Raw genomic sequence first — 27,107 nt, 5'->3', positions numbered from 1 at the left:
AAAAACTGTCACTGTGGTTGCAAAACTGGAAATATACACTCAACTATACACTTCAAATGAGTTGTTTTTTGTTTTCTTTTTTGTGGTGCTGGGGATTGAACCCAAGGCCTTGTGCTGGGGGTGTAGCTCCATGATAGAAAGCTTGCCTGGCATACAAAAGACCCAAAGTTCAATTTCCACTACTGCAAAAAATAAATAATTTTTTTTTTATTTGTTAACATGGTGTTTCTGGAAGTATGTGAGAAAATCAGCACTCAGGTTGTTTAAATTGAGCATATATTAGTTTTATTTACCAAAAAGAAAGAGGAAGGGCTGGGGATGTGGCTCAAGTGGTAGCGCGCTTGCCTGGCATGCATGCGGCCCGGGTTCGATCCTCAGCACTACAAACAAAGATGTTGTGTCCGCTGAAAACTAAAAAATAAATATTTAAAAAAAAAAAAAGAAAGAGGAAATTTTTGCTTTGTTTGTTTTTGTTGTATACTAGAGATTGAAGCCAGAGGTGCTTAACTAGTGAGCCATATCCCTGGCCCTTTTTATTTTTATTTTTATTTTGATACAGGGTCTCACTAAATTGCTTAAGGCCTCAAGAAGTTGCTAAGGCTGGTTTTGAACTCTCCTGCCCCAGCCTCCCCAGCCACTGGGTTGTAGTTTTGGTTTTATATTCACTGGGACTGCAAGCAAGCACCACTCCGCTTGGCTCCTTCTCCTTCTTTTTAAGATTTTGATTTCTCAATAAGATTTAGAGGTTAGCAGGAGAATCCCAGCAGCTCAGGATGCTGAGGCAGGAGGATCATGAGTTCAAAGCCAGCCTCAGCTATTTAGTGAAAGACACTAAACAACTCAGTGAGACTCTGTCTCTAAATAAAGTACAAAATAGGGCGGGGATGTGGCTCAGTGGTTAAGTGCCCCTGAGTTTCAATCCCTAGTTAAAAAAAAAAAAAAAAAAACTAATTGAAAAAAAGACCCTGAGCTCTGCTACTTCCTGGCTTTATGACTTTGGGTAATTCTGAGTAGCATCTATAAAATGAGGGTGTCACTACTCTTTCAACAGGGTAGTTATGATGGTTAAAAAAACTAACATATATATTATATAAAGGGTCTGGTACCAAATTACTATCCAAGTGTAGCAGTTAGGTTGCAGTTTTGGTTTTATATTCACTTCTGAATCCCTGGTAGCCAACTTAGTGCAAGGCATACAATTATTGCTCATTAAATGTTTCTTAAACTAGGCGCAGTTGTGCAGGCTGCTAATCCCAGCAGCTTGGGAGGCTGAGGCAGGAGGATCTGGAGTTCAAAGTCAGTTTCAGCAAAAGCAAGGTGCTAAACAACTCAATGAGACCCTGTCTCTAAATTAAAGGGTTGGGGGTGTGGCTCAGTGGTCAAGTGCCCCTGAGTTCAATCCCTGTACCCCCCAAAAAAGAAATTTCTTAAATGTATGAATTCCGACAGGCCTGGTGGTACCTGCCTCTAACCCCAGCAACTCAGGCGGCTGAAGCAGGAGGATTGTAAATTAGGAACCAAAAATGCTGGGGATGTTGCTCAATGGTAGAGGGCCCCTGGATTCAATCCCTGTTACGGCAAATACATGAACTCAACAGCTATTTACAGTGTCAATACTCAAATTCAAAAATCCTATATGTATATTTTATATTCTGAGATCCATGTCTGGAGCCAGACCAAAAATTACTTTGCTTCCCTGAGCCTTCTTTCCGCCCCCACCCCTACCCCCACTCCGTGCAATTTGGAGTTAATATAACAGTACTAAATGAGATAAAGTAGATAACATATTGAGGCCATGAGGCCAGGACACCACAAAGTGCCGGATAGCCATAACAGCAAAACATACAAAAGGAATAAACAGCATTTATAAGAAAGTTTCAGTTTTCAGAATTTTACCACTCTCTGTGCTCCTTGATTCCATCCTGAGATCCATGACTAATTCCTTAGTTTTAACTTTAGCTTCCACAATCAGACAGATTCTAACGTCAGTCAGCCATACTCATGTGATACCAGCCTTTAGGCCTCTAGTCAATCAAATGATGCAATCCCAGCAGAATGGGTGTCACCCATCCCTGATCTCCCTTAAGAACTTCCTTTTAAAGGGCCTGAAGCCCCCACCCAGCCCCAAATAACCTATCAGAACAAGGTAACCAGCAAATTCATGAAACTATCCTATTATCCAATAAAAAAGAGGATGTTCGTTATTTCATTTAAAATTCCCAAAATACCTATGACATGAATGAAATTTTTTATTCCTATTTAAAAATGAGAAAACCAAGATTAGAGAAGTTAAGAACTGGATTAACATTTATCCAAACATGTCTAAGGCTATTCACTGAGAGTTACATGGGCAAGACAATGTGGAAATCATGCCTAAAACTTGGGGATACTTTCAATTCATTTGGCTAAACCCATATGTCACAGATAATATCATCAATCTTTGGGAATTTCTAAAACCTAAAAATCTAATCAAGATGACCTTGGGAAAGGATTAGAGTGGATTTGAGAATGGTAATTTAAATCTATTCAAAAGGAACCTACTCCAGGCCATTGTAACCTCATCAAAGAAAGCCCTATAAAAGTCTCAAATTGGAAATTTTTAGTGAAGGTCATTTGACACAGCCTGGGTTCAAGAATTTCAAATATCACCTCTTCCTCCTCCTTCATATGGTAGTGGTCAGAAGTTTACTGCTAAGTCAGCCAACCTCATCCTGGCCATTCTGACAACTAAGGACAAATTCCAGGGGTTTATTTATTTGTTCACTTACTTACTTATTGCCTTCCCCAGTGCTGAGGATTGAACCCAGGGTCCTGTACATGCAAGGCAAACATTCTATCAGGGAAGGATATCCCCAGCCTGACTCTCATTGTGACTTACAACCAAATGTTACTGACTAGAAAAAGTTGCTATAGTGCAGCATTCATAAACTTAGTATAAAGCATTGTCAGCAAAGATTGGATCCCCTAATTTTCTGGAAGGATATTTAGTTAACACTATTGGTTTTCAACTGTATTACACTAATATTCTTGCTTCTTTGTAGAATCTCCCTCGGGTGGCACTTCCCATCCTGTTTTGGGGCTTGGGTAAGTGTTACACTGTTGACATTTCCATTGTCAGTTCTCTTTCTTAGCAGATCATGGTTATTAGAGTGCTTTTCCCATCTGAAAGTAGGCAGAAGGAGGGGTTGGGGTTTCTGGTATTGGTGATTAGGTAATTCTGAGCAAGCCTCCCACTGAGGGAAAACTAGTAAAACTGGAAAAACATAAAAATCCCTGCTTGATATGGTTGGAAAGCTAACAAGCTAGTGAAGAATGACAGAGCCAAGGCCTGGGTAAGAGAATAACTGAGAGATAGATGCCAGCCCACATTGAGAACTACTTTTCCAGCTAAGGCATTTCTTGAGAGAGAGTTAAGAGGACAAGGGGAAATATTAACAATACAGACTGGTGTTCAGAACCTGCTAGGCAAGAGTGTTCCTCATGAGAACTCTTGTCTTGGATTGGAATCCCAAAGGACTGCACCCTAAAAGTAAAGGAGAAGAGCATAGGCAAGCCCTTACAGGATTTCCCTGCATGTAGGGATTGCAACTTGGCTTCAACCCATCTCAAACGGAGAATTGCATTAAGGTGATCCCTGAGTACCAACGCCTCCAGGAAGCTGGCAGAAAACCATTCTCACTGGATAAAACATCATCATCCTAGGCCTCTAAGTATTTCGATGAACAAATATGCAAATATGGTATTTGGTCCACAAGCAGAAATAATTATATGTACTAGAAGATAATATAAACTAGATCTAACAACAGAAACAATAAGTCATTGAAAAGGAACAAAATATTGAAGTCGTTGGATTGTTCATCATGTAAATAAATAAGTAGATGATTCATAATTTTGGCCAGAAAAAGTGGGAAATACACAAAAACAACCAAATAATAACTTTATAACTGAAAAACATTATAATCCAATAGATTGAGGTCAACAGCCAGGTTAAACACTGATAGAAAATTAGTAAACTTAGAGATCAATCACAAAATACATCCAAAATGAAAGATACAAGGGTCTAAAAGAGGATAAAATGAATCAGTTTAACATACAGGGAAACCAGGAGAGGAAAGAATGAATGAGGAAATGAGGGAAATTATATCCTGTGATATATTTCACAGGAAAGGGCTGATTTTCCGAAACTAATGAAGAATTTAAAAAATAAATAAATAAAGCCACTGCCAGGTGCAGTGGAACACACATGTACATCTAGGTACACAGAAGGCTGAATCAGGACAATCATTTGAGTCCACGAATTTAAGACTAATTCAGTCATGGGATTGTGGCTCAGTGGCACTTACCTAGTGTGTGTGAGGCACTGGGTTCGATCCTCAGAACCACATTTAAATAAAATAAAGGTATTGTGTCCATCTACAACTAAAATATATCTTTTGGGGGCTGGGATTGTGGCTCAGCGGTAGAGCGCTCACCTAGCATGGGTGGGACCGGTGTTCCATCCTCAGCACCACATAAAAAATAAAGGCATTGTGTTGTGTCCATCTACACCTAAAAAATAAATATAAAAAAAAATAAAATATATCTTTTTTTAAAAAAAAGACTCATTTGGGCAGCATAGCAAGACCTGGCAAAAAGAAACAGACAAAATTAAAAATAAGAGCTAGGGTTGTGGCTCAGTGGTAGAGAGCACTTACCTAGCATGTGTGAGGCGCTAGGTTTGATCCTCAGCGAAAAAGAGAGAGGAAGGAAGGAAGGAAGGAAGGAAGGAAGGGATTGTCTCCATCTACATCAAAAATAAAATGAAATAAGGTAAAGCCACAGATTTGAGCAATGCTGTGAATTCTAAACAAGAAACCTCAGGAAAATTAAGGCCAGTATGTGGGTGAGGAGTAAAGAGATGGTGGCTGTCCTTTCACCATTCTCAAGGGACATGGGGTCATGTCAGGACAGCATAATGGCCCTGGTAGAAGCAAAAAACAGGAAAGAAAGAAGGAAGGAAGGAGGAGGGAGAAGAGAAGAAGAAAAGGTGATTGCAAAGGAAAAGAGAAACTAGAAAGTATCAATAAAATTCCAGAACTGAAATTCTGGTCAATGTGATCATAAAGAGTCTCAGAGAGAGAGAGAGACAGTGGTACATGAGAAAAGTGCAAAAGTACTTGCTTATTAGAAGAAATATGGATAAGGCTCAAAAATGGATAGAAATTAAATAAATATGAGAATCGGTTTTTGCTAAGACACATCATAAAATAAAACTAGCATTCATATAACTTTTTTTTTTTTTTTTTTTTTTTTGGCAACTGGGATTGAACCCAGGGGTGCTTAACCACTGAGCAACATCCCCAGCCCTTTTTTATATTTTATTTAGAGACAGGGTCTCCCTGAGTTGCTTAGGGCCTCAGTTAGTTGCTGAGAATGGCTTTGAACTCATGATCCTCCTGCCCCTGCCTCCTGAGCCACTGGGGCACACTTATAACTTTCAAGCCAGGAAACTTCAACAGGAAAAGTGTAAAGAAAAACAGAATCAAAGTACAGTAAATGGTAAATATTTAATACAACAATAAAAACTCTTAAGAAGAGGAATGATTCTGTGTAGAGCACTTCCTAGCACATACAAGGTCCTGGATTCAAGGCCCCAGGTTTGACTCTTAGCATTGGGAGAAAAACAAAGATAGATGTTTTAAAGATTTATTTGCTAATGTTTACATTTTCATAGTCTGTTCTAGATGATCAGGGGAAAAAAATGGGAGTGGAATGGATGGGTAGCTAAGTGGTAGAGGCGCTGGGTTTGATCCCAGTACTCAAAGAAATAAAATCATAGACTAAAATTTTCCATAATGATGATAAGCATTTAGCAGAAATCAAAGTCAAAATTTAGAAGGTGATGTCTGAGATAAAGATTCCACAGTTGATGCCTGTAATCCCAACAGCTTGGGAAGCTAAGGCAGGAGGAGAGTAAGTTCAAAGCTAGCCTCTGGGGGCTGGGTTTGTAGCTCAGTGGTAGAGCGCTTGACTCACATGTGTGAGGCCCTGGGTTCAATCCACAGTGTCACATAAAAATAAAGATATTGTGTCCATCTACAACTAAAAAAAAAAAAAAAAAAAACCCAGCCTCAGCAATGGCAAGTTGCTGAGGTAAAAAAAAAAAAAAGGAGTTAAACTATTTACCTGGCAGAGGACACACAATGATCACAAAAGTGATTTTCCCCGAGTGTGGCTTATCCACAGCACTGCAGATGTGCTGACCCCTGTGATTTCTCCAAATGTAGGAAACTTGCATAATTTGTGGTAGTGGGGGACTACAGTAGCACTCTCCCCTCTCTAAGAAGGAGGAAGAGAAGGAAGAAAAGAAAAAGAATGAGTAACAAACTCCATTTGTTTTTCGTTTATTTTTAAATTTTACTTGCTTGTTTAAACTTGTTTAAAATTAAACAGATTGAAAATAACATTTAAAGCCAGGCGTGGTGGCACACGCCTGTAATCCCAGTGGCTTGGGAAGCTGAGGCAGGAGGATCATGAGTTCAAAGCCAGCCTCAGCAATTTAGTGAGGCCCTGTCTCTAAATAAAATATATGAAAGGACTGCAGATGTGGTTAACTGCCTCTGCATTCAATCCTTGGTACAAAAAATAAAAATAATAATAACATTTAAGATATACAATCTAATTTCCATTTTATTTTATTGGAATGTGTGACTAACTTAACTGGAGAGCAAAAAGATTCCTCTTGCAGCTTATTGTCAAAACATTGAAAGCAAGTTCCCTCTTTAGGATAAAATGATGTAATGTCTGGGATCTGCTCTGAAATAATCTAAAAAGGGGAAGTAGAAGAGGGTCCAAATGAAATGAGATTGTCCACAAATTGATAATTGTTGAACCTGAATTATGAACATATGGGATATTGAGTATACCAAGAGTAAAAGGCCAACACACAACGTTTTTTTGGTGTGGGGGAGAGGGGATACTGGGGATTGAACTCAGGGGCACTCTTATCACTGAGCCACATCCCCAGCCCTATTCTGTATTTTATTTAGAGACAAGGTCTCACTGAGTTTTTTATCGCCTCACCATTGCTGAGGCTGGCTTTGGACTTGGGATCCCCATCTCTCAGCCTCCGGAGCTGCTGCCATTATAGGCAAGCACCACCACGCCCAGCTGTTTGTTTTTTATTTTGAGACAGGGTCTTGTTAAATAGCCCAGGTTAGCCTCGAACTTGTGATTCTCCTGCTTCAGTCTCCCGGTATCATTGAATGTCATTGCACCTGGCTCTGTTACACTCTTTTAATTACTAACAACTTGTCTGTAGATTCTTTAATGAGCTGTTTTTTTGTTTTTGTTTTTTTGTGGTACCAGGGATTGAACCAGGGGGTGCTTAATCACTGAGCCACATCCCCAATGCTTTTCATATTTTATTTTGAGACAGGGTCTTGCTAAATTGCTTAGGGCCTCGATAAATTTCTGAGGCTGGCTTTGAACTTGTGATCCTCGTGCCTCAGCCTCCCAAGCTGCTGGGATTCCAGGTACCACCAAGTCCCACTAAAGTTTCCATATTGAGTTTAACATTTGTTGGAGGTCCTCCCTCCCCTTTGGGTTACCTTGTATTTGTAATTTATGGTAAATATCATAAAATGATTTACTGCATTTGTTGAAGTGACTTTATAATTTTTTACTCCCTTATCAGTTATAAGAGTGAATGACATTCACAGAAAGCCTAACATGTAGGTGTGTTATTTCTGGGATAACCCCAACCTGGATATGGACATGCCATATTGTCTCTTTTATTCATTATTGGATATTGGTCACTCGTATTTCATTTAGAATATTTGTACTTACATCACAAATGAAATGGGTCTGTTATTCCTGTCCCTCTTGTTTCTCTAATTGGAGTTGATATAAAGGCTATATTGGTATACAGAATTAGACGGGGAAAGATATTCCCTCTTTGTCTTTGTTTTGAAAGATTGTATGAAATTAGAATGTTTCTTGAAAGATGGTAGTATTCGTCTGTCATACCATCAGAATCTGGTGTCTTCATCGTTGAAAATTTAATTACTGTTTCAATTGTATGAAAGAGAGAGAGAGAGAGAGAGCATGCAGGGGGTTGATAAGCTAAGCACGTGCTGTACCACGAAGCTAACACCCCCAGTCCTACTGCTTCAATTTTTTTTTTTAAGTTTTTAACTATGAAATAGTTACACAATTACAGATTTATACGAAGTTGCAGAAAAATGTACCAGAAAATCCCATGTACCCTTCACCCATTTTTCTCCAACGATAACATCTTGCATAACTATAGTACAATTCCAAAAGGAGCTTACTCAATTTTGCCGCATTCATTCGTGGGTGTATGTGTGTATACATTTATGCAGTTCCATCTCACGTATGGATATATGTAACCATCACCGCAATCAAGATAAAGAACTCGGGCCTGGGATTGTGGCTCCATGGTAGAGCACCCGCCTAGCCCATGTGAGACATGGGTTCAATCCTCAACACCACATACAAAAATAATAATAATAAATAAAATAAAGGCATTGTGTTCATCTACAACTAAAAATTAAAAAAAAAAAAAAAAAAAGATAAAGACTGTTCCAGCAGGGCTCTGTGGCACACGCCTATAAGCAGCTCAGGAGGCTCATAAGTTTAAAGCCAGCCTCAGCAATTTAGTGAGGCCCTAAGCAACTCAGCAAGATCCTGTCTGGGGGGTGTGGCTCAGTGGTTAAGTACCCCTGGGTTAATCCTTAGAGCCCCAAAATAAAATAAAAGTTACAGAACTGTTCCATCACCATAGGATCCCATAGGGTCCCTCCAGCTACTTCCACAGCCATTTCTCCTTCCCCTCCCTCTGCGGTTTTTGTTGGAAATTGAACAAGGATGTCAAACATGCCTTCTGCCACTGAGCTACATCCTGAGCCCCCTCCCATTTCTAACCTCTGGCAATTACTTACCTGTTTTTCCTGCTTTAATTTTGTTATTTCAAGGATATTATATAAGCAGAATCATGCAGTATGTAATCTTTTGAGACTGATTTTGTTTACTCAGTATAAATCCCTTGAGTTCTCTCCAAGTTGTTCCATGTGCTAAGAGCTTCTTCCTTTTCACTGCTGAGCAAATAAGATTCTGGGGTACGGATGCGCTCTCAGATTCAACCACAGCAGGACATCGTGGGGGGGGGGGTCTTGCATGTGCCATTCTATGACATACCCCCATCTGTTTATCCATTCATCCCCTGATGAATATTGGAGCTGATTTCACTTTGTGTTCTGAATGCTGCTTCTTTTTAATGGTTCATGCACAGGTTTCTGTGTGAACGTGTGTTTCCATTGCTTGGTTGTAGGGTAACTTTGTTTAATCATTTGAGGAACTGCCCGCCTGTTCTTTGGAGCTGAACCATTCATATTCCCATCAGCTGTGTGTGAGGGTTCAGATTTCTTTCTTTCTTTAATATTTACTTATTTAATTGCAGGTGAACACAATACCTTTATTTTTATGTGGTGCTGAGGCTCGAACCCAGTGCCTTATGCATGTGAGGCAAATGTTCCACCTCTGAGCCACAACCCAGCCCCCAGCTCCACCCCACCCCCGCCATTTTTTTTTTTTAACCAGGGATTGAATCCAAGGGCATTTTACCATTGAGCCACACACCCAACCCTTTTTTATTTTTATTTTTATTTTTTTAATTTTGAGACAGGGTCTCCCTAAATTGCTTAAATTGCTGAGGCTGGACTTGAATTTGCAATCCTCCTGCCTCTGCCTCCTGCTTTGCTGGGATGACAGGTGTGCGCGGCCACACCCAGCTGTTCATGTCATTTTTATTTTTTTCTATTTTGTTCCTGCCATTTTATTAGGAGCATCCATGTTTAGAATTTTTATATCTTCTTGGCTTATCATTATATAAGTGTGCATCTTCCAGTGATGCCTACCTTGTATGTGTGTGTGTGTGTGTGTGTGTGTGTTGGAGGAGGTGGGTAATGGGGCTTAAACCCAGGAAAACTCTGTGGCTGAACAGAGCTATAGCCCCAGCCCTCTTCTTTTTCTTTCTTCCTTTTTTCTTTTCTTGAGGTGAGGTTACAGGTGTCAACCAAGATGATGCCAGGGCCAGTTATGCTCATCTAAAAGTCTATTTTTTCTGGCACAAGATTAGTTAGTGCTGGTTAAAATTTGCCTGAAAGGTCTTTTCTTTCTCTCATCTTTATGCATGTTTCTTCTTAATCCAATCTGATCATCTTTGACATATTTTTTTGTTTGAGGTGCGAGGGACTCAGCCCAGGACCCCAACCATGCTAGGCCAGCACTCTACCACCAAGCCACACCTCCGGCCCAAGTCTTGACTTTTAGCTGGTGACTTTTGTCACTTTCCACTTATTACAATTTCTAAAATATTCGGCCCTTACTTCTACCACCTCTTTTACTTCATTTGGCTTGCCTTTTCTTTCTTCTCCCTTCTTCCTTTTTAAATTTGATATCAATATGTTTCTTCCAATAAAATGAAAATGAGGGCTGGGGATGTGGCTCAAGCGGTAGCACGCTCACCTGGCATGCGTGCAACCCCGGGTTCGAGCCTCAGCACCACATACAAACAAAGATGTTGTGTCCGCCGAAAACTGAAAAATAAATATTGAAATTCTCTCTCTCTCTCTCTCTCTCTCTCTCTCTCTCTTTAAAAAAAAAAAATGAAAATGAAAGCCTGGCGCCATGGTGCATGCCCGTGATCCCAGCAGCTCGGGAGGCTGAGGCTGGAGGATTGTGAGTTCAAAGCTAGCCTCAGCAACTTAGCCAGGCCTTAAGCAACTCAGTGAGGCCTTGAGCAACTCAGTGAGACCCTGTCTCTAAATAAAATACAAAAAAGGGCTGGGGATGTGGCTCAGTGGTTAAGTGACCCTGGGTTCAATCCCCAGTACCAAATGGGGGAAAAAGGATAAAAATGGCAGCCTGCTTTTATGTGCATTGGCTTCTCTTTAGTATTATAATGATATTGTCTGAAAAAAAAACATCATGTGTGGGATGGGGTACCAGGGATTGGACTCAGGGGCATTTGACTCCTGAGCCACATCCCAGCCCTATTTTGTATTTTACTTAGAGACAGGGTCTCACTGAGTTGCTTAGTGCCTCCCTTTTGCTGGGGCTGGCTTTGAACTCGCGATCCTCCTGCCTCAGCCTCCTGAGCTGCTGGGATTACAGAAGAGAGCCAGTGCGCCTGGCAGAATACAGTTTTTCTAGGGGGAAAAAAATCACCATATCTTGTCTACTTTGGATCCTATGTTTTGTCTACATTGAAAAGTCTTTGAGGATGGAAAGAACTTAGCACTAGAATGAGAATGAACGTAAGGATTGGCAACGTCTATGACACCTTCCTGATAAACATGAAGAAAGTGAAATTTACACCAAACTGAAATCTTGTTTCAATGCATAGATTAGATCTATATCTCTCTACATGAAAATGAGAAAAAGAAATTGGGAGCTGTTATTGGAACATGATGCTTAGGATTCAGATTTTGCTGAGGGAATATAGACTCATCCAAGAAAGTTGATGAGTGTGATAATGGGAAATTTTCTTTATTTGGCAAGAATCGTAGCAAAATTATGGTAAAACATTTACACAAGATATAAATGTTGACACAACACAGTATCATACATTGCTCAGAAAGACAAAACTAAGTTAAAATTATGAGTGCAATGAATGAGATCATGTTGAATAAAATAAGAATTTTTAGACACTACTCAATTATTTTATGTTATTTTGTTTTATATTATTTTTTGGTGCTGGGGATGGAACCCAGGACCTCTAGAGTCTAGGTAAGCTCTGTACCACTGAGCTACACCTTCAGTTCTCTACTCGATTATTTTATTTCCTTTAATTTTTCATTTATTTATTTGTGGTTCCAGGGATTAAACTCAAGGGCATTCTACCACTGAGCCCCATCTTCAGCCCTTTTATATTTTATTTTGAGACAGGGTCTTAAGAAATTGCTGAGCCGGGTGCAGAGGTGCATGGTTATAGTCCCAGTGGCTTGGAAGGTTGAAGCAAGAGGATCGTGAGTTCAAAGCTAGCCTCAGCAACAGTGAGGTGCTAAGCAACTCAGTGAGATCCTGTCTCTAAATAAAATACAAAATAGGGCTGGGGATGTGGTTTAGTGGTCGAGTGCCACTGAGTTCAATCCATGGAACAACAACAACAAAAATTCTGTAATTTTACATCAATAACATATTTTCCTTAAATCTTGCTTCATTTCAAAAACAAAAAATACCTGAATTTCCCCCAATGCTTTCAAGGGCATTGTGTTTATTAAATATTGGCTCCTATCGAGGTGTTATAATGCACACCTATAATTCCAGTTATTCATTGCTGAGGCAGGAGGATACCAAGTTCAAAGCCAGCCTAGTGAGGCTGTAAGCAACTTATTGAGACTTTGTCTCTGTGATTAAAAGCCCCTGAGTTCAATCCCCGGTATGAAAAGGTGTATGTGGGGGGGTCTGGGGATGTAGCTCAGTGGTGGTTCACTCCTCAGTACAGTAACCCCCAAAATGTTGGAATATATCTCTGTGTGTGTATACACATATGTCTTGTCTTTTTTTTTTTTTTTTTTTTTTTGGTGCCAGGGATTGAACCCAGGGCTTTGTGCATGCTAAACACTAGTGCCTACTACTCAGCTAGTTCCATCCTCAAAAGATTTTTTTCCCCCTTTTTGGGTACCAGAGATTGAACTCAGGGGCACTGGACCACTGAGCCACATCCCCCAGCCCCATTTTGTTTTTTGGTTGTTTTTTTTAGAGCCAGGGACTCACTGAGTTGCTTAGCACCTCACCATTGCTGAAGCTGGCTTTGAACTCCTGACTTTCCTGTCTCAGCCTCCTGAGCTGCTGGCATTACAGGTATGTGCCACTGCATGCAGCTCAAAAGATGTTTTTACCATGTCATACACTACCAAATTTAAAGAACATACAAAGCAAGTAAGATAGGTATCCCTAAAATTATTGTTGGAGGATTTTCTATTTTAATCTATTATGGTTTTCCCCCACATTTTTGTTCCATTTTCATGTCCCTGGGCTCTTGGATTATTTTGTCTACATTCAGCTTTTCTAAATAATCTACTGAGAAAGTGAAATTCTTTTCTACTGCAGTCATCTGCTAAATAAAAACCCCCAAAATATTCACATTTAAATACTTTTGAAAATTAACAAATCTAAAACAATCGTTATTTGTTCCAAATAGCTTGCTCCTGAAGTCATATCTAAAATGATTAAGTACAAAGCCAGGTGTCATGCACCCCTATAATCTCAGCTACTCCAGAGGCTGAAGAAGGAGGATTGCACTCTTGAGGCCAGCCTCAACAATTTCTGTTTTTGTTGTTGTTGTTGTTGTTCTTGGGGGGATACCAGGGATTGAACTGAGGGGCACTCAACCACTGAGCTAAATCCCATCTCTATTTTGTATTTTATTTAGAGATAGGGTCTCACTGAGTTGCTTAATGCCTCGATGTTGCTGAGGCTGGTTTTGAATTCAAGATCCTCCTGTCTCAGCCTCCCAAGCCCCTGGGATTATAGGCATGCACCTCTGCCGCCCAGAAAATTACAGAATTTTTGACTTTGATGTCATGACTCATGTAGAAAATTTCTAGAGAAAGGAGGACTTACTTTATTGTGATTTTCAAGATCCAAAAGTAAATTTCAAAATTATTTTATTTTTCCATACTGAAATTATTAATGACATTTTTTAAAGCTTTTTATAACTTTATTTTATTTTATTTTTAATTTTTTATTGTTGGTTGTTCAAAACATTACATAGTTCTTGATATATCATATTTCACACTTTGATTCAAGTGGGTTATGAACTCCCATTTTTACCCCATATACAGATTGCAGAATCACATCAGTTACACATCCATTGATTTACATATTGCCATACTAGTGTCTGTTGTGTTCTGCTGCCTTTCCTATCCTCTACTATCCCCCCTCCCCTCCCCTCCCCTCCCCTCTTCTCTCTCTACCCCCTCTACTGTCATTCATTTGTCCCCCTTGTATTATTTTCCCTTTCCCCTCACTACCTCTTGTATGTACTTTTGTATAACCCTGAGGGTCTCCTTCCATTTCCATGCAATTTCCCTTCTCTCTCCCTTTCCCTCCCACCTCTCATCCCTATTTAATGTTAATCTTCTTCTCATGCTCTTCGACCCTACTCTGTTCTTAGTTACTCTCCTTATATCAAAGAAGACATTTGGCATTTGTTTTTTAGGGATTGGCTAGCTTCACTTAGCATAATCTGCTCTAATGCCATCCATTTCCCTGCAAATTCTATGATTTTGTCATTTTTTAATGCAGAGTAATACTCCATTGTGTATAAATGCCACATTTTTTTTTATCCATTCGTCTATTGAAGGGCATCTAGGTTGGTTCCACAGTCTTGCTATTGTGAATTGTGCTGCTATGAACATCGATGTAGCAGTGTCCCTGTAGCATGCTCTTTTTAGGTCTTTAGGGAATAGACCGAGAAGGGGAATAGCTGGGTCAAATGGTGGCTCCATTCCCAGCTTTCCAAGAAATCTCCATACTGCTTTCCAAATTGGCTGCACCAATTTTATTAATGACATTTTTAAAAGATATACGATAATGAAAAAATATCAGCGTCTTTTTAATGGTGTTTTACCATTGCTGTTTTAGTTTGGAGTACTAGGGATTGAACCCCAGGATGCTTTGTTATGTTTTACTAAATCTACAGCCCTTTTTACTTTTTATTTAGGTATAGGGTCTTGATTAGTTGTCCAGGCTGACCTTGAACATGCAGTCCTCCTGCGTCAGCCTCCAGGGTCACTGGAATTACAGTCTCATGCCACTATGGCCCAGCCTTTTCAGTTTTTTTCATGCAAACAACATACATAATATGAAAAATCATGGGAAATATGAGCTACTGCAACTCTGTAAAAAAATTATAATTGAAACCAAATGTAGGTACCTAGAAGAGAGCAATTTTGATGAGATAACAAGAACCAAAAAATTTAATTAGTACCATTATTTCTTTTTATTGCTGGGGATTGAACTCAGGGCCTCATGCATGCCAGATACACCAAAAAGTTTGAATTATTTTCTGACATCTAGTATAATTACCATTGAATAATTGAAATATATTTGCAGCAATGATTATTTTCTATTATTTTTTGGTCAATATTTTGTTTATATAATTTATACAGAATGGCAGTGTTGTTGGAAATGTAACTCAGTGGTAAAGCACTTGCCTAGCATGCTTAAGGCTTGGGTTCCATCTTGAGCACTGGATAAAACAAACACGAACAAAAATGTGTAATATGCTGGGTGCTGAGGCATGGGTCTGTAGCTAATGGGGAGGTTATTTAGGAGGCCCGTACAAGAAGATTCCCTTGCTAGGTGCCATGGTGCATGCCTGTAATCACAGCTGCTCAAGAGGCCGAGGCAGGAGGATGGCAAGTTCAAAGCCAGCCTTAGCAATTTAGCAATGTCCTAAGCAATTCAGCAAGACCTTGTCTCTAAATAAAATATAAAAAAGGGCTGGGAGCTAGGCATGGTGTCACATCTCTGAAATCCCAGCAGCTCAGGAGGCTAAGGCAGGAGGATTGCGAATTCAGAGCCAGCCTCAGCAAAAGCGTGGCACTAAGCAACTCAGTGAGACCTTCTTTCTAAATAAAATACAAAATAGGGGTGGGAATGTGGCTCAGTGGTTAAGTGTCCCTGGGTTCAATCCTGGTACAGAAAAAAAAAAAAAGAAGGAGAAGGAGATTCCCTTGAACTCAAGAGTTTGAGGCCTGCCTGGGCAATATAGGGAGACCCTGTCTCAAAAAAAAAAAAAAAAAAAAAATCACAAAGAGATGGGATGACTTGAATTATTTAAAAGAAGGATCAGGGGGATCTGTGGTATGTATCACCACAACTAATTGGGAGGCTGAGGCAGGAGGATCCCATGTTGGAGGCCAACTGACAACCTAGTAAGACCCAGTCTCAAGATGAAAATGTTCTAGGGATATCGCTCAGTGGTAGAGTGTTTACTTTGCCTATGTGAGACCCTGAGTTCAACCCTCAGGACTGAAAAAAGGAAAGTCTGAAATAGAGATCAGCAAATACAGCCTGCAGGCCAAATTCTTCTCTTGGCTCCCTATTTTTGTTTGGTTTTGCCTTTTTCTTTTTTTTTTTTTTTAATTTTTTAGTTGTCAATGGATTTTTACTTTATTTATTTACTTATATGTGGTGCTGAGAATGGAACCCAGGGCCTCGCATATGCCAGGCAGGTGCTCTACCCCTGAGCCTCAGCCCCAGCCTTGGGTTTTGCCTTTTTATCTTCTGTTGTTGTGGTATTGGGGTCAAAGGCAGGAAGTCCTGCAGGCTAGACAAGCACTCCACCACTGGGCTACACTCCCCAAAACAACTTTTATTGCTTTTCATTGTTAAAGGTAAAAATGATGGGAGGGAGGGCCTGGGCATTGTTTGGGACTGAGTTCCTGAACTGGGTCCCAAAAGGCCAGGCCAAACCAAAATGGAGTGACTCATGCTACATACCATGTAATCAAACTGGGACTTTCAGGAGGCAGTTAGATCCCCAAACAGACAAGTTTTCCTGGAAACGGGAGATTCCAGCCTACCTGAGTCAGGGTAGTAAGGAAGTCCCCGGGGCTTCAAACCTTATCAAATGTAGCAGCCTGGAGCAACCTGATCCTAACTACTAGGCTCTTGTTTTCTATTGTTCTCTTTCCCTGTTCCCACCTTACAAAGTCCACGGCTGTCCCAGGGGATTTGCATTCTAGTCTGTAGAATAGAAGCCAATGGAATCTATCATTAAATTTGCTGTAATTTTGCCTTTAACATAACCAAAGAACCCCAACCAGCAGCTCCCTCTCTGGTTTCCCATGGCCCTGGGGACACAGTCAGAAACCTTAGCCAGGACTCAGGGTCCTCTGCACCCTGGCTGACCTCTCAGCTTTGTCCTTTGCTCCTGGCCCTCCCTATTTCCCCTCCAGCTCCTTGAGTCTCAGATTTTGCCAACTCTCCCTTTGGCCGCCAGGCTTTGATGCTTAGGCTCCTAATCAAGAACTTCCTCTTGCCTCTCAGAATACCTGCTTTCCCCCATCCTCAGGTAGCTGGATTTACTAACACTGCCCCTAAAAAAGAGGTCACCTCCACCTGCTCCTGATAGGCCCTGACTTCTCACTGACCCTACCCCTCTCTCACACCAGGTCCAGATTTCCTCACACCTTACTCTCCACTGACAAAAAAAAAAGTGGGGTGGGGTAGGGGGAGGACTGAGAATGTAGCTCAGTGGTCAGCACTTGCCTAGCATGTGCGAGGGCCCTGGGGTGGATCCCTAGGATGACAAATAAAATAAAATAAGAAAAGTTTTGTTTTTGCAATTTTTTTTTCCAAATACAAAAGCTATTCAGCTATGTCTTCCCTTCTCCTGTCCTTTCCCACCCTTCTCTTCCTACATCCCTGCTGTTCATTGTGACTTACTGACTCTGTAGGGAGCAGGCCAGGCCTGAAGCTTGCTGTGCTGCGCAGGGTGAGGGCTGTTAATACAGAACCTGTGAAGGAATGGATTCTTTGCTGGGGCTGGAACACAGGGCCTTGGGCATAGGCAGAACACACTCCCAGCCCCTGCATGGATACATATTAAAAGCCAATGAAGAAGCTGGATGCTGTGGTGGTTCTGGAGGCTGAGGCAGGAGGATTGTGACTCCAAAACCAGCTTCAGCAAAAGTGAGGCCACAAGCAACTCAGTGAGACCCTGACTCTAAATAAAATACAAAAAAAAAAAGGGAGGGGGGCTGGGGATGTGGCTCAGTGGTTGAGTGCCCCCAAGTTCAATCCCCAGTACCAAAAAAATAAAAATAAAAAAGTAGGAGTCTATGCTCTGTCCAGTGACAGGAGGCCTCCCTGTGCAGGGGGATGGAGCTCCAGTGGGCTCTCTGGTCCAGGCACTGTTCACGAAGTCCCTTCCCACAGTAGCACTGGGAGGGACAAAGTAATGGTCTCTACCCTGTCCTTTGTTCCAGCTGCCCTGAAGGGTTAACCTCACCCCAACCCCACCCTCTCCACCCTAACTAGAAAGGAAAGAATGACAGGAATCAAGGAAGGTGCTCCTTGTCACTGGGGGTCTCTGCCCCACCCTGAGGAGTGTGTGAAGGTCAAGCATCATGAGAAGACAGGGGTCTACCTTATGCTTTGGAGGGTAGCCCTTGCTGCTCTGCCACTGCAACTTATTTTTTTAAATATACTTTTAATTGGTTCTCATTAGTGACACACGACCCTAGAATGCATTTTGCAACATCCTACATAAATGGAGTACGACTTCTCATTCTTCTGGATGTACATGACGTAGGTGACGCAGGTCATGAAATCACATAGGCACGCAGGGTAATTAAAAGGTCCTCGCTTAACATCTGGATGGCCATCTTAAGGGACTGCCACCATTTTAAGGGGAAAGTTTCACTTTCTGGCCCAAGGGCCTTTCTGAGAAAGGCTCCCCACCCCCTCACACCAACCCAACCCTGAATCTCTGATTCCTGAGCCTCTCCCATAAAAGTCGCGGAACCCCAGCCTGTTTGCCTCTCTCTCCTACGGAGAGATGGCCTTTATTTGTCAGCTCTGACAAATAAACTCTCGTGTGGATCTACGCCTGGTCTCCATCTTTCATTTCTCGCTCACCCGGCTCTCGTTCCTTGCTTTCCCTTCATTTTGGTGCCAAAACCCAGGATCAGGTTCTCCGGTGTGCCCGCTCCCCTCTTCGAGGATCACTGAGTGTCCAAGGGCCCAGATCCGGATTCCATCATGGGACCAGGCCCTCCATTCTGCCAAATGCCCTCTCTAAACCCAGTAAGATCTCTGTCTCCAGTTGACCTAAATGACCTACGGTTCCAGGGAAGTGACCGTTGATTGTCCAGCACTCCCAGGGTTACTGTGTGGCCAGGGGCACCCCCAGCCACAGCTTTCACAGCTCTGACTGATCCCTATTATCAACTGAGTCTATAGGTGGTCTTTTATTTGGGTCCTGGGTTTGAGAAATAACCACCGAGGATAAGTGGGAATTGCTCCTGGTGAGACCTGGGCCTTGGGTTAATCTCTATGGCTTCTGCCCCTACTACATAGCCCTGGCTGGGCACCAAAGTGCCTCTACAGGCTCCTGCCCCTACGCTTACCCAGAGGTGGTGATGACCCCCTGAGCACAACCATCCTCTCAACTAGGTGATACTAGAGACTGGGGGACACCCCACCTCTAAACTCACCTCCTACGTCTCACCATAGGTGGCTCCTCATCCATTCCTTCCCATGGTCCCCTAGACTGCCTCCTGGCTAACCTAGGGTCTCTCTCTCTCACCCCAGACCTAAACCCCCCAGAAACTTATCTGCTTATACAATCAGATCTGGCCTCAATATCCTTTGGCTAACAACTCTAAATACCCGCTTAACGGCACTCTAGATCCCAATATTATCAGGGATCTTTTCAACTATTGTGAGCGTTTAGGAAAATGGAAAAAGACGTCATACATTCAGGCTTCTCCTCTCTACCTTCTGAGTCCTCTCTCTGCAACTCCTGCTCTCCCACATAAGTCCTCTTAGCTCTCACCTCCCATACGCCTGCTTCCAAAGGGACAGAAGACCCTACCCAGGACTCCTCCTCCTTCAACCCAGCAGATGAGGCCCCGCCATACCACAATTCTCAGCAACTGTCCCCTGGGTCCCTCCGCCCTTCTCTTTCTCTCCTCCTGCCACACTCTCACAGGCTGTCGCAGCCCAACCCTCATCTCTGTGTCCTCTACTCAAGGTGGCTGGGGGGGATGGTGTAATCTGGGTTCCTGTGCCTTTCTTTTTGTCAGAACTTTCACAGATAGAAAAGCGGCTTGGGTCCTATACTTCAAGCCCCACCACATAGATCAGAGAGTTTCAATATCTGACTCAATCATATGATTTGACCTTCCCTGATGTCCATATGATTTTGTCTAACACCCTCCTGCCTGAGGAATGCAGGCAAGTTTGGGAGCAAGCTTGAAATTATGCTGATGAGGCACATCAGACCTCCCCTGCCCATCTGATGGGCACTGAAGGGGTTCCTGACTCCAATTGGGATTAAATTCACCTAGAGGAGTAACTAGTAGAAACCAATTCACTACTTGCCTCATGGCAGGACTTAGAAAGGCAGCCCATAAGGCTATCAATTATGAAAGGCTCCAGGAAATCTTCCAAGATAAGAATGAAAACCCTTCAGCATTTTTAGATCACCTGACTGAGGCTTTATTACAATATACTAACCTATTCCCTGAGACTCCAGATAGGAGACAACTACTAATGATCTACTTTTTCTCCAGAATTTCCCCAATATTAAGGCCAAACTAAGGTGCCTGAAGAGGGGGGTCCCTAACTTCCCAAGCTGAGGTTCTGGAAGTGGCCTTTAAGGTGTATAACAGAAAAGAGGAGAAGACCCAGAAGCAGAAATATCAGATGCTTGGTCAAGCCGTCTGTCCAGCCTCAGCATCTGTCCCTGGTTGCACTGGCCCATGGACGGGTCCCTTGAGACCGCCTGGAACCTGTTTTAAATGTGGTCAGATGGGTCCCTGGGCTCGTACATGTCCTAAGCCTCACAAGTCTCTGGGCCGTTGTCCTAAATACCATCAGAAGGGACACTGAGCCTATAGTGGCCCCCAGACCTTCTGGTTCCCCTTTCCAACTCTTAAGACTGGCTGCAGAGAACTGATGAGGCCCAGGTCCCCGTCACCGGGCCACTACCATCACTCCATGGGAACCCAGGGCAACTCTGCATATTCAGGTAGGCCTGTCTCCTTCCTCCTAGACACCGGGGCTATATATTCAGTCCTCGAGGACTTCTGGGGGCCTACACGATTCGTTCTATGACCTCTATTGTCAGGGGAGAGGGCAAACCTACCAACCCTTACAGACACCTAGCCTTGTTTGTGCTTTTGGCTCTCTGATTTTTATTCACACCTTTTTGGCCATCCCACAGTGCCCTGTTCTCCTCATGGGAGGGGACATCCTCGCAAAGTTGGGGGCTACACTTTCCTTCTCCCCTCATATACCCTTCTATCCAGACTCGCCTGCCGCTCCCCCGATCCTCACCCTCGCCTTAGGACCATCCCCTATTCCGTCTGCCAGTGCCTTCCATTACCTGCTTCTGAGGTGGACCCTACTGTCTGGGCTGTTTCTAGTCCTTCTGTCGCCTCACACCATGAACCCATTCACTTCCATCTCAGAGACCCCCTCCATTTTCTGGTCCAATCACAATACCTGCTGTCCTGATGAAAACTCCCAGGCTTACAGCCGGTCACTCAAGACCTCTTGTGAAAGGGATTCCCTAGACCTACTCATTCCCCTTAAAACACCCCCATCTTGGCAGTAAAAAAGGCTAATGGTTCCTACCGCTTGGAAGACCTCCGTTCCATCAACTCTGCGGTCGTCCCAATCCATCCCGTGGTAACCAATCCTTACCCCCTTCTCTCCACCATTCCTTCTGGGACCTCTTACTTCTCAGTGCCAAACATGAAAGATGCCTTCTTCTCTATCCCCCTCCATTCTGACTCTCAAGACATTTTCACCTTTACATGGACAGACCCTAAGTCATATAACTCCACTCAGCTGACGTGGACAGTTCTCCCCCAAGGATTCCAAGACAGCCCTCATATCTTCGGACAGGCCTTGGCTAAGGACCTAGCATCCACACATCTCACGCAGTCTGTGGTGCTACAGTGTGTTGATGACCTCCTTCTTGGCAGTCCCTCCTTTGAGGTCAATCGTCAGGACACCTGGAAACTTCTTGACTTCCTTTCTGCCTGTGGCTATAGGGTTTCTCCATCCAAGGTACAACTCTCCTTGGCAATGATAACATACCTAGGCCTCCTCCTGACCCCGACACACAAAGCCATTACAGTTGATAGAAAGGGCCTTATGGCTAATATACCAACGCCCTCTACTAAGGAAGAAATTCTCTCCTTTCTCAGTAGGGCAGGATTCCTCAGAGCTTGGATTCCTAACTACTCTATATTGCCTAAGCCCGGGGCCCACTCTCTGAACCCCTATTGCACTCTGTTACAAAGCCCTCCTCCAGGCCCCTGCTCTCCATCTCCCTGATCTCACACGCCCATTTCTCCTTCCCATGACTAGAGCAGGGATTTGCTCTAAGGGTTCTTGGACACATGCTAGGACCAATCATTGCCCCTGTGGCTTATCTATTGAAGGGTCTCAACTCCACTGTTTGGGAGTGGGGCCCTTGCCTACGAACATTGGCTGCAGCCTCTCTACTCCTTAATGAGTCAAAGAAACTCACCTTTGGGGCCCCAGTCACCATCCTGGCTCCCCATCACCTAAAGGAACTCCTCACCTACACGGGCTTACATTCCTTACTCCCCTGTCGCCTTTTCTCTCTACAGGTTTCCCTGCTGGAAGATCCCAGCCTTACTTTCCACAGTGCTCACCTTTAAACCCTGCTACTCCTCCTCGCTCCTCAGGACTCTTCTGCCTCTTCTCCTCTTACCCAATCATGCACTGAAACTCTGGAGGAGCTCCTTCCCCACCCCTCCCACACACAGGAAGGCCCCTTGCTCCAGGCAACATGCACACGGTTCACAGATGGCTCCTCCTTCCTTCAGGAGGCGTTCATCCTGCAGTGTGTGCTCCAGTCTCTCTAACCTCGGTTGTGGAAGGGGCTCCCCTCCCCGGTAATACATCCAATCGGCAGGCTGAACTGGTCGCCCTCATCAGAGCCTTCACTGTGGCAAAGGGAGCCTCCCTCCATGTCTACACTGACTCTAAATACGCTTTCCACATACTTCTCTCCCACTGTGGAAGGAGCATGGATTCCTTACCACCAAGGGAACCTCAGTTACTAATGCCCCCCTTATCTCCAATCTCCTTCAGGTCTCAAGGCTTCCCACTGCCATTGGAATCTCACATTGTAAATCCCATCAGATGGACACCTCCTTCATGACACTGGGCAACAACAAGGCAGACTCTGAGGCAAGGGCCACCGCCCTCCCACAGCCTCCTCCACCTGCGGTCCTCTTCCTTGCTAGCCCCCGCCCCACTCTTCCTCCCCTGACACTCAACAGATGCTGCTCACCTTCCTTCACAACCTCCTTCACCCTAACACCACATCTTCAAAACAATTTCTCACTTCCCACCTTAAACTCTCTCCAGAGGACCTACAATTTCTCCTACCCTCTCTGCCTCATGAAGTCTGCCAAAAAATCAATCCTACCTCCAATATCCGCCCACCTGCCTTCCCTTTACCCCAGGCAAGAGGACATCTCCTTTGCTCTGATTGGCAGCTGGATGTCACCTGTAGGCCCAAGCAGTACAAATTTCTCTTGGTACTTGTGGACACCTTCTTGGGATGGGTTGAGGCTTTTCCTACCACCAATAAATGTGCCCCTACGGTGGCCAACATCCTCCTTGAACACATTCTTCCCCATTCGGCCTCCCCTCCTAGCTCCAGTCTGATAATGGTCCTGAATTTACTCCCTACGTTTCATGGTCTTTATCTAAGGCACTCAACGTCTCCTGGCATTTTCATATCCCCTACCATCCCCAGTCCTCTGGCAAGGTGGGAGACTACCAACTGTACCGTGAAGAACATTCTCACTCCACTATCCCTTGAATTACATTTAGATTGGACTAAACTCCTTCCCTTGGCTCTTCATAGGTCTGGAGCCCTCCCAAAGAAGCCACTCAACATCTCCCCTTTTGAGCTTCTATATGGACGGCCTGTCTCCCTGCTCAGGGCACCACCCTCTGATTCTCCACTACCCCTTGCACATTTATTGGTGGTAGGAAAAACCTCAACCCATCCCAAGAAGGTGTTGACAAGTACCAAGAGAAATTTGTATGGCTTGGGCCTACAGGTGACATCCAGCTGCCAATCAGAGCAAGGGAGATGTCCTCTTGCCTGGGGGTAAAGGGAAGGCCGGTGGGCGGAGATTGGAGGTGGGATTATTTTTTGGCATCTTTTCTGGCCCCTTCTTGCATACATTAAGAACTTCCTTTGGCAATACAGTGATGCTGTTCTGGCAAAGCCTAGTTCTGCCTCTTCCCCTTCTCCCTCTCTATCTCCTGGCGACCTGGTACTTTTTAGCCCCCCAACAGATTCCCCCCTTCTCCTCTCAACTCTCCGCAAAATGGACTGGACCTTATGGGGTCATTCTTACCACTCCCTTGGCGGCCAGCCTTGAGGGCCTCCCATATTGGGTTCATAACTCCCATTTAAAACAGTTTTCTCCACCCTTTTATACAGTGACACCCACAGGTCCTCTCAAGCTGTGTTTCTCCAAGGCCGGAACCCCCGATCTTCCTTCGGGGCCTACAGGTGACATCCAGCTGCCAATCAGAGCAAGGGAGATGTCCTCTTGCCTGGGGGTAAAGGGAAGGCCGGTGGGCGGAGATTGGAGGTGGGATTATTTTTTGGCATCTTTTCTGGCCCCTTCTTGCATACATTAAGAACCTCCTTTGGCAATACAGTGATGCTGTTCTGGCAAAGCCTAGTTCTGCCTCTTCCCCTTCTCCCTCTCTATCTCCTGGCGACCTGGTACTTTTTAGCCCCCCAACAGATTCCCCCCTTCTCTTTCTTCGGACACAGCAGAACCATGGGTACCATCCTTCCCTTCTTCATTTTTGCCCTCTTCCCTCATCCTGCACTCACCTCCCGGGGGGTCCATTACCAGGAGTTACCATTCCAATTTCTAGGAGACCTACAGCAACGTGCTCAAACCATACTAACCATACCACCCCGGCTTGAGTCTTTAGCTGCTGTGGTTCTGCAGAATCTAAGGGGCCTTGATCTTTTTACTCTGAAAAAGGTGGACTTTGTACTTACAGGAGGAATGCTATTTTTATGTCAATCAATCTGGTATAGTAAAGGACAAGATAAAACAACTCCAACAGGACCTTGAACACTGGAAACTACAGCTCTCCTCTCCTGAAGGATAGCAGCTAAGCAACCCCCTTCTCCAGTGGGCACTTCCTTCCTGACCCCTCTCCTTGTCATAGGCCTTGTTAATGCCTGCCCCCTGAGTTATTAGATTGGTTCAAGACCAGATCCAAAAATCTCTAATCAAACTATAAACCAGCTTTTGTTACAGGAATAACAATCCCTCACCAAAAATTGGGGCTCTAGGGACAGCATTCCACCACCACTCAACCTCCCTCCTCATTCCAATGACATCCCACACCCCTAATGAGGGATTCAACCTGTGATTCAATCTGCCCCTTCCCAGGAGAAAGCAGTTATGGAAGATTGACCTAGTCCCTGTTCCCTAAGTGGCCCAATAAAAACAAAAAAGGTCTTTGCTTAGCATCTAGATGGCTATCTTAAGTGACAGCTGCCATTTTAAGGAAAAGTTTTCACTTTCCCGCCCAAGGGCCTTTCTGAGAAAGGCTCACCACTCCCTCACACCAACCCTGAACCCCCTGCATTAGGACCCACCCAGCTTTTGAAATACCCAGGGCCTTGTGCATGGGAGGCAAGCACTCTACCAACTGAGTTACATCTCCAGCCCCTCTTGGGGTTTCTTATTCTTTTTTTTTTTTTACCAGGAACCTCTCCCCAGGCCTTGGATTCAATCTTTAGTTACACACACAGACACACTCACACACACACACACACACCCCTTAGGAACACCAGGAGTAGACTGCCTGTTCAGATTTCAGCTTTACCTTAATAGTTCTGTGAAATTGGGCGAGTTATTTAACCTCTCCAGGGCTTTTTCAGTTTCCTCATTTCCAAAACAAGAATCACCGCAGCACAGACTTCATAGTGCTGATATGGAGATTCATTGTAATATGTTTAGAATAGGGTTCAGGTAACTGGAGCCCATGGGCCGAATCTGGCCTGCTGCCTTTTTTTAATACAGTTCATGAGATAATAAGATTGTTCTTTCATTTGTTTGTTTGCCGTGCTGGGGATTGAACCCAAGGCCTCATGCATGCTAGCAAGTGCTTTACCACCAAGCTACACCCCAGAATTTTTAAGTTTTATTTTTCTTAATTATGAGTCAGGATTTCCTTAAGTTGTCCCTGCCAGGCATGAACTTGCAGTCTCTTACCTCAGCCTCTCCAGTGGCTGGAATTGCAAATGTGCATCACCATACCTTGTTCAACAATATATATACATATATATGTTGTTGTTGTTGTTGTTTGGTACTGGGGAGTGAACTCATTGAACTCAGAGGCACTTGACCACTGACCCACATCCTTAGCCCTATTTTGTATTTTATTTATAGACAGCATCTCACTGAGTTTTTAGCGCCTTACTTTTGCTAAGGCTGGCTTTGAACTCATGATCCTCCTATCTCAGCCTCGCCAGCCACTGGGGGTTATATACCTGTGCCACCACACCCAAAATCTGGTTCATATTTTTACATTTTAAATTTCACCAGATAAATTTGTAGAAAATTGTGTTTTTTGTTTATTTAATTTATTTATTTATTTGTTCTGTAAGTACCTGCATGATATCCTCAGTTTTGTCTCTTTGATTACAAATCTTAAAATGCTTACCACCTGGCCCTCTATAAAAAGGGTCATCAACCTAATAAATGTTAACTATTTATTACAATGATATTTTGGGTTTTTTGTTTTTGTTTTTTTTTTGGTGTGTGTATGGTACCAGGGATTCAGGGATTGAACTCAGGGGCACTTGGCCACTGAGCCACATCCCCAGCCCTATTTTGTATTTTATTTAAAGACAGGGTCTCACTGAGTTGCTTAGAGCCTCACCATTGCTGAAGCTGACTTTGAACATTTGATCCTCCTATCTCAGCCTCCGGAACCTCTGGGATTACAAGCGTACACCATCGTGCCCGTGCCTGGTATAAATGGTATTTTTATAGTTCAGAGATGGTGAAATTGAAGACTACAGATGAAAAGTGATTGATTGTTTGCAGCACCTTTCTGAGATGTTTGGGACTCTGTGAAGGCGCCCTGAGGTTACCAGCCCTTGGTTCAGTGTAATGGGGCTGGGGATGTGGCTCAGTAGTTGAGTGCCCTTAGTTCGATCCTCAGTAACCCCACCTAAAAAAAGATTTTTTTTAAAGGGCTGGGGATATGGCTCAGTAGTTAAGGCCCCTGGCTTAAATCCCTGGTAGCAAAACAAAGAAAAA

At 43.5% G+C, this 27,107-nt stretch overlaps 1 long non-coding RNA gene and 1 other non-coding gene across 2 annotated transcripts; one reads left to right on the top strand and one right to left on the bottom strand.

Moving 5' to 3' along the window:
- Positions 1-259: 259 nt before the first annotated feature.
- LOC131423185 (uncharacterized) lies at positions 260-2,036 on the bottom strand. The gene is made up of 2 exons (XR_009224270.1): positions 1,897-2,036; positions 260-411 (listed from the first exon to the last, which is right to left on the bottom strand). It is a non-coding gene; the product is annotated as an uncharacterized LOC131423185 (long non-coding RNA).
- Positions 2,037-6,157: 4,121 nt separating this feature from the next.
- LOC124075411 (U1 spliceosomal RNA) lies at positions 6,158-6,317 on the top strand. Its single transcript, XR_006846031.1, has one exon. It is a non-coding gene; the product is annotated as a U1 spliceosomal RNA (small nuclear RNA).
- Positions 6,318-27,107: the final 20,790 nt, after the last annotated feature.

Source organism: Marmota monax, unplaced genomic scaffold (genome assembly GCF_021218885.2).
Source record: "Marmota monax isolate L192 unplaced genomic scaffold, Marmota_monax_Labrador192_F-V1.1 WCK01_AAM20220418_F8-fsc00008, whole genome shotgun sequence".
NCBI lineage: Eukaryota > Metazoa > Chordata > Mammalia > Rodentia > Sciuridae > Marmota > Marmota monax.
Note: the sequence above shows the minus strand (reverse complement) of the source record. Positions and strands in the feature narration are given on the sequence as shown.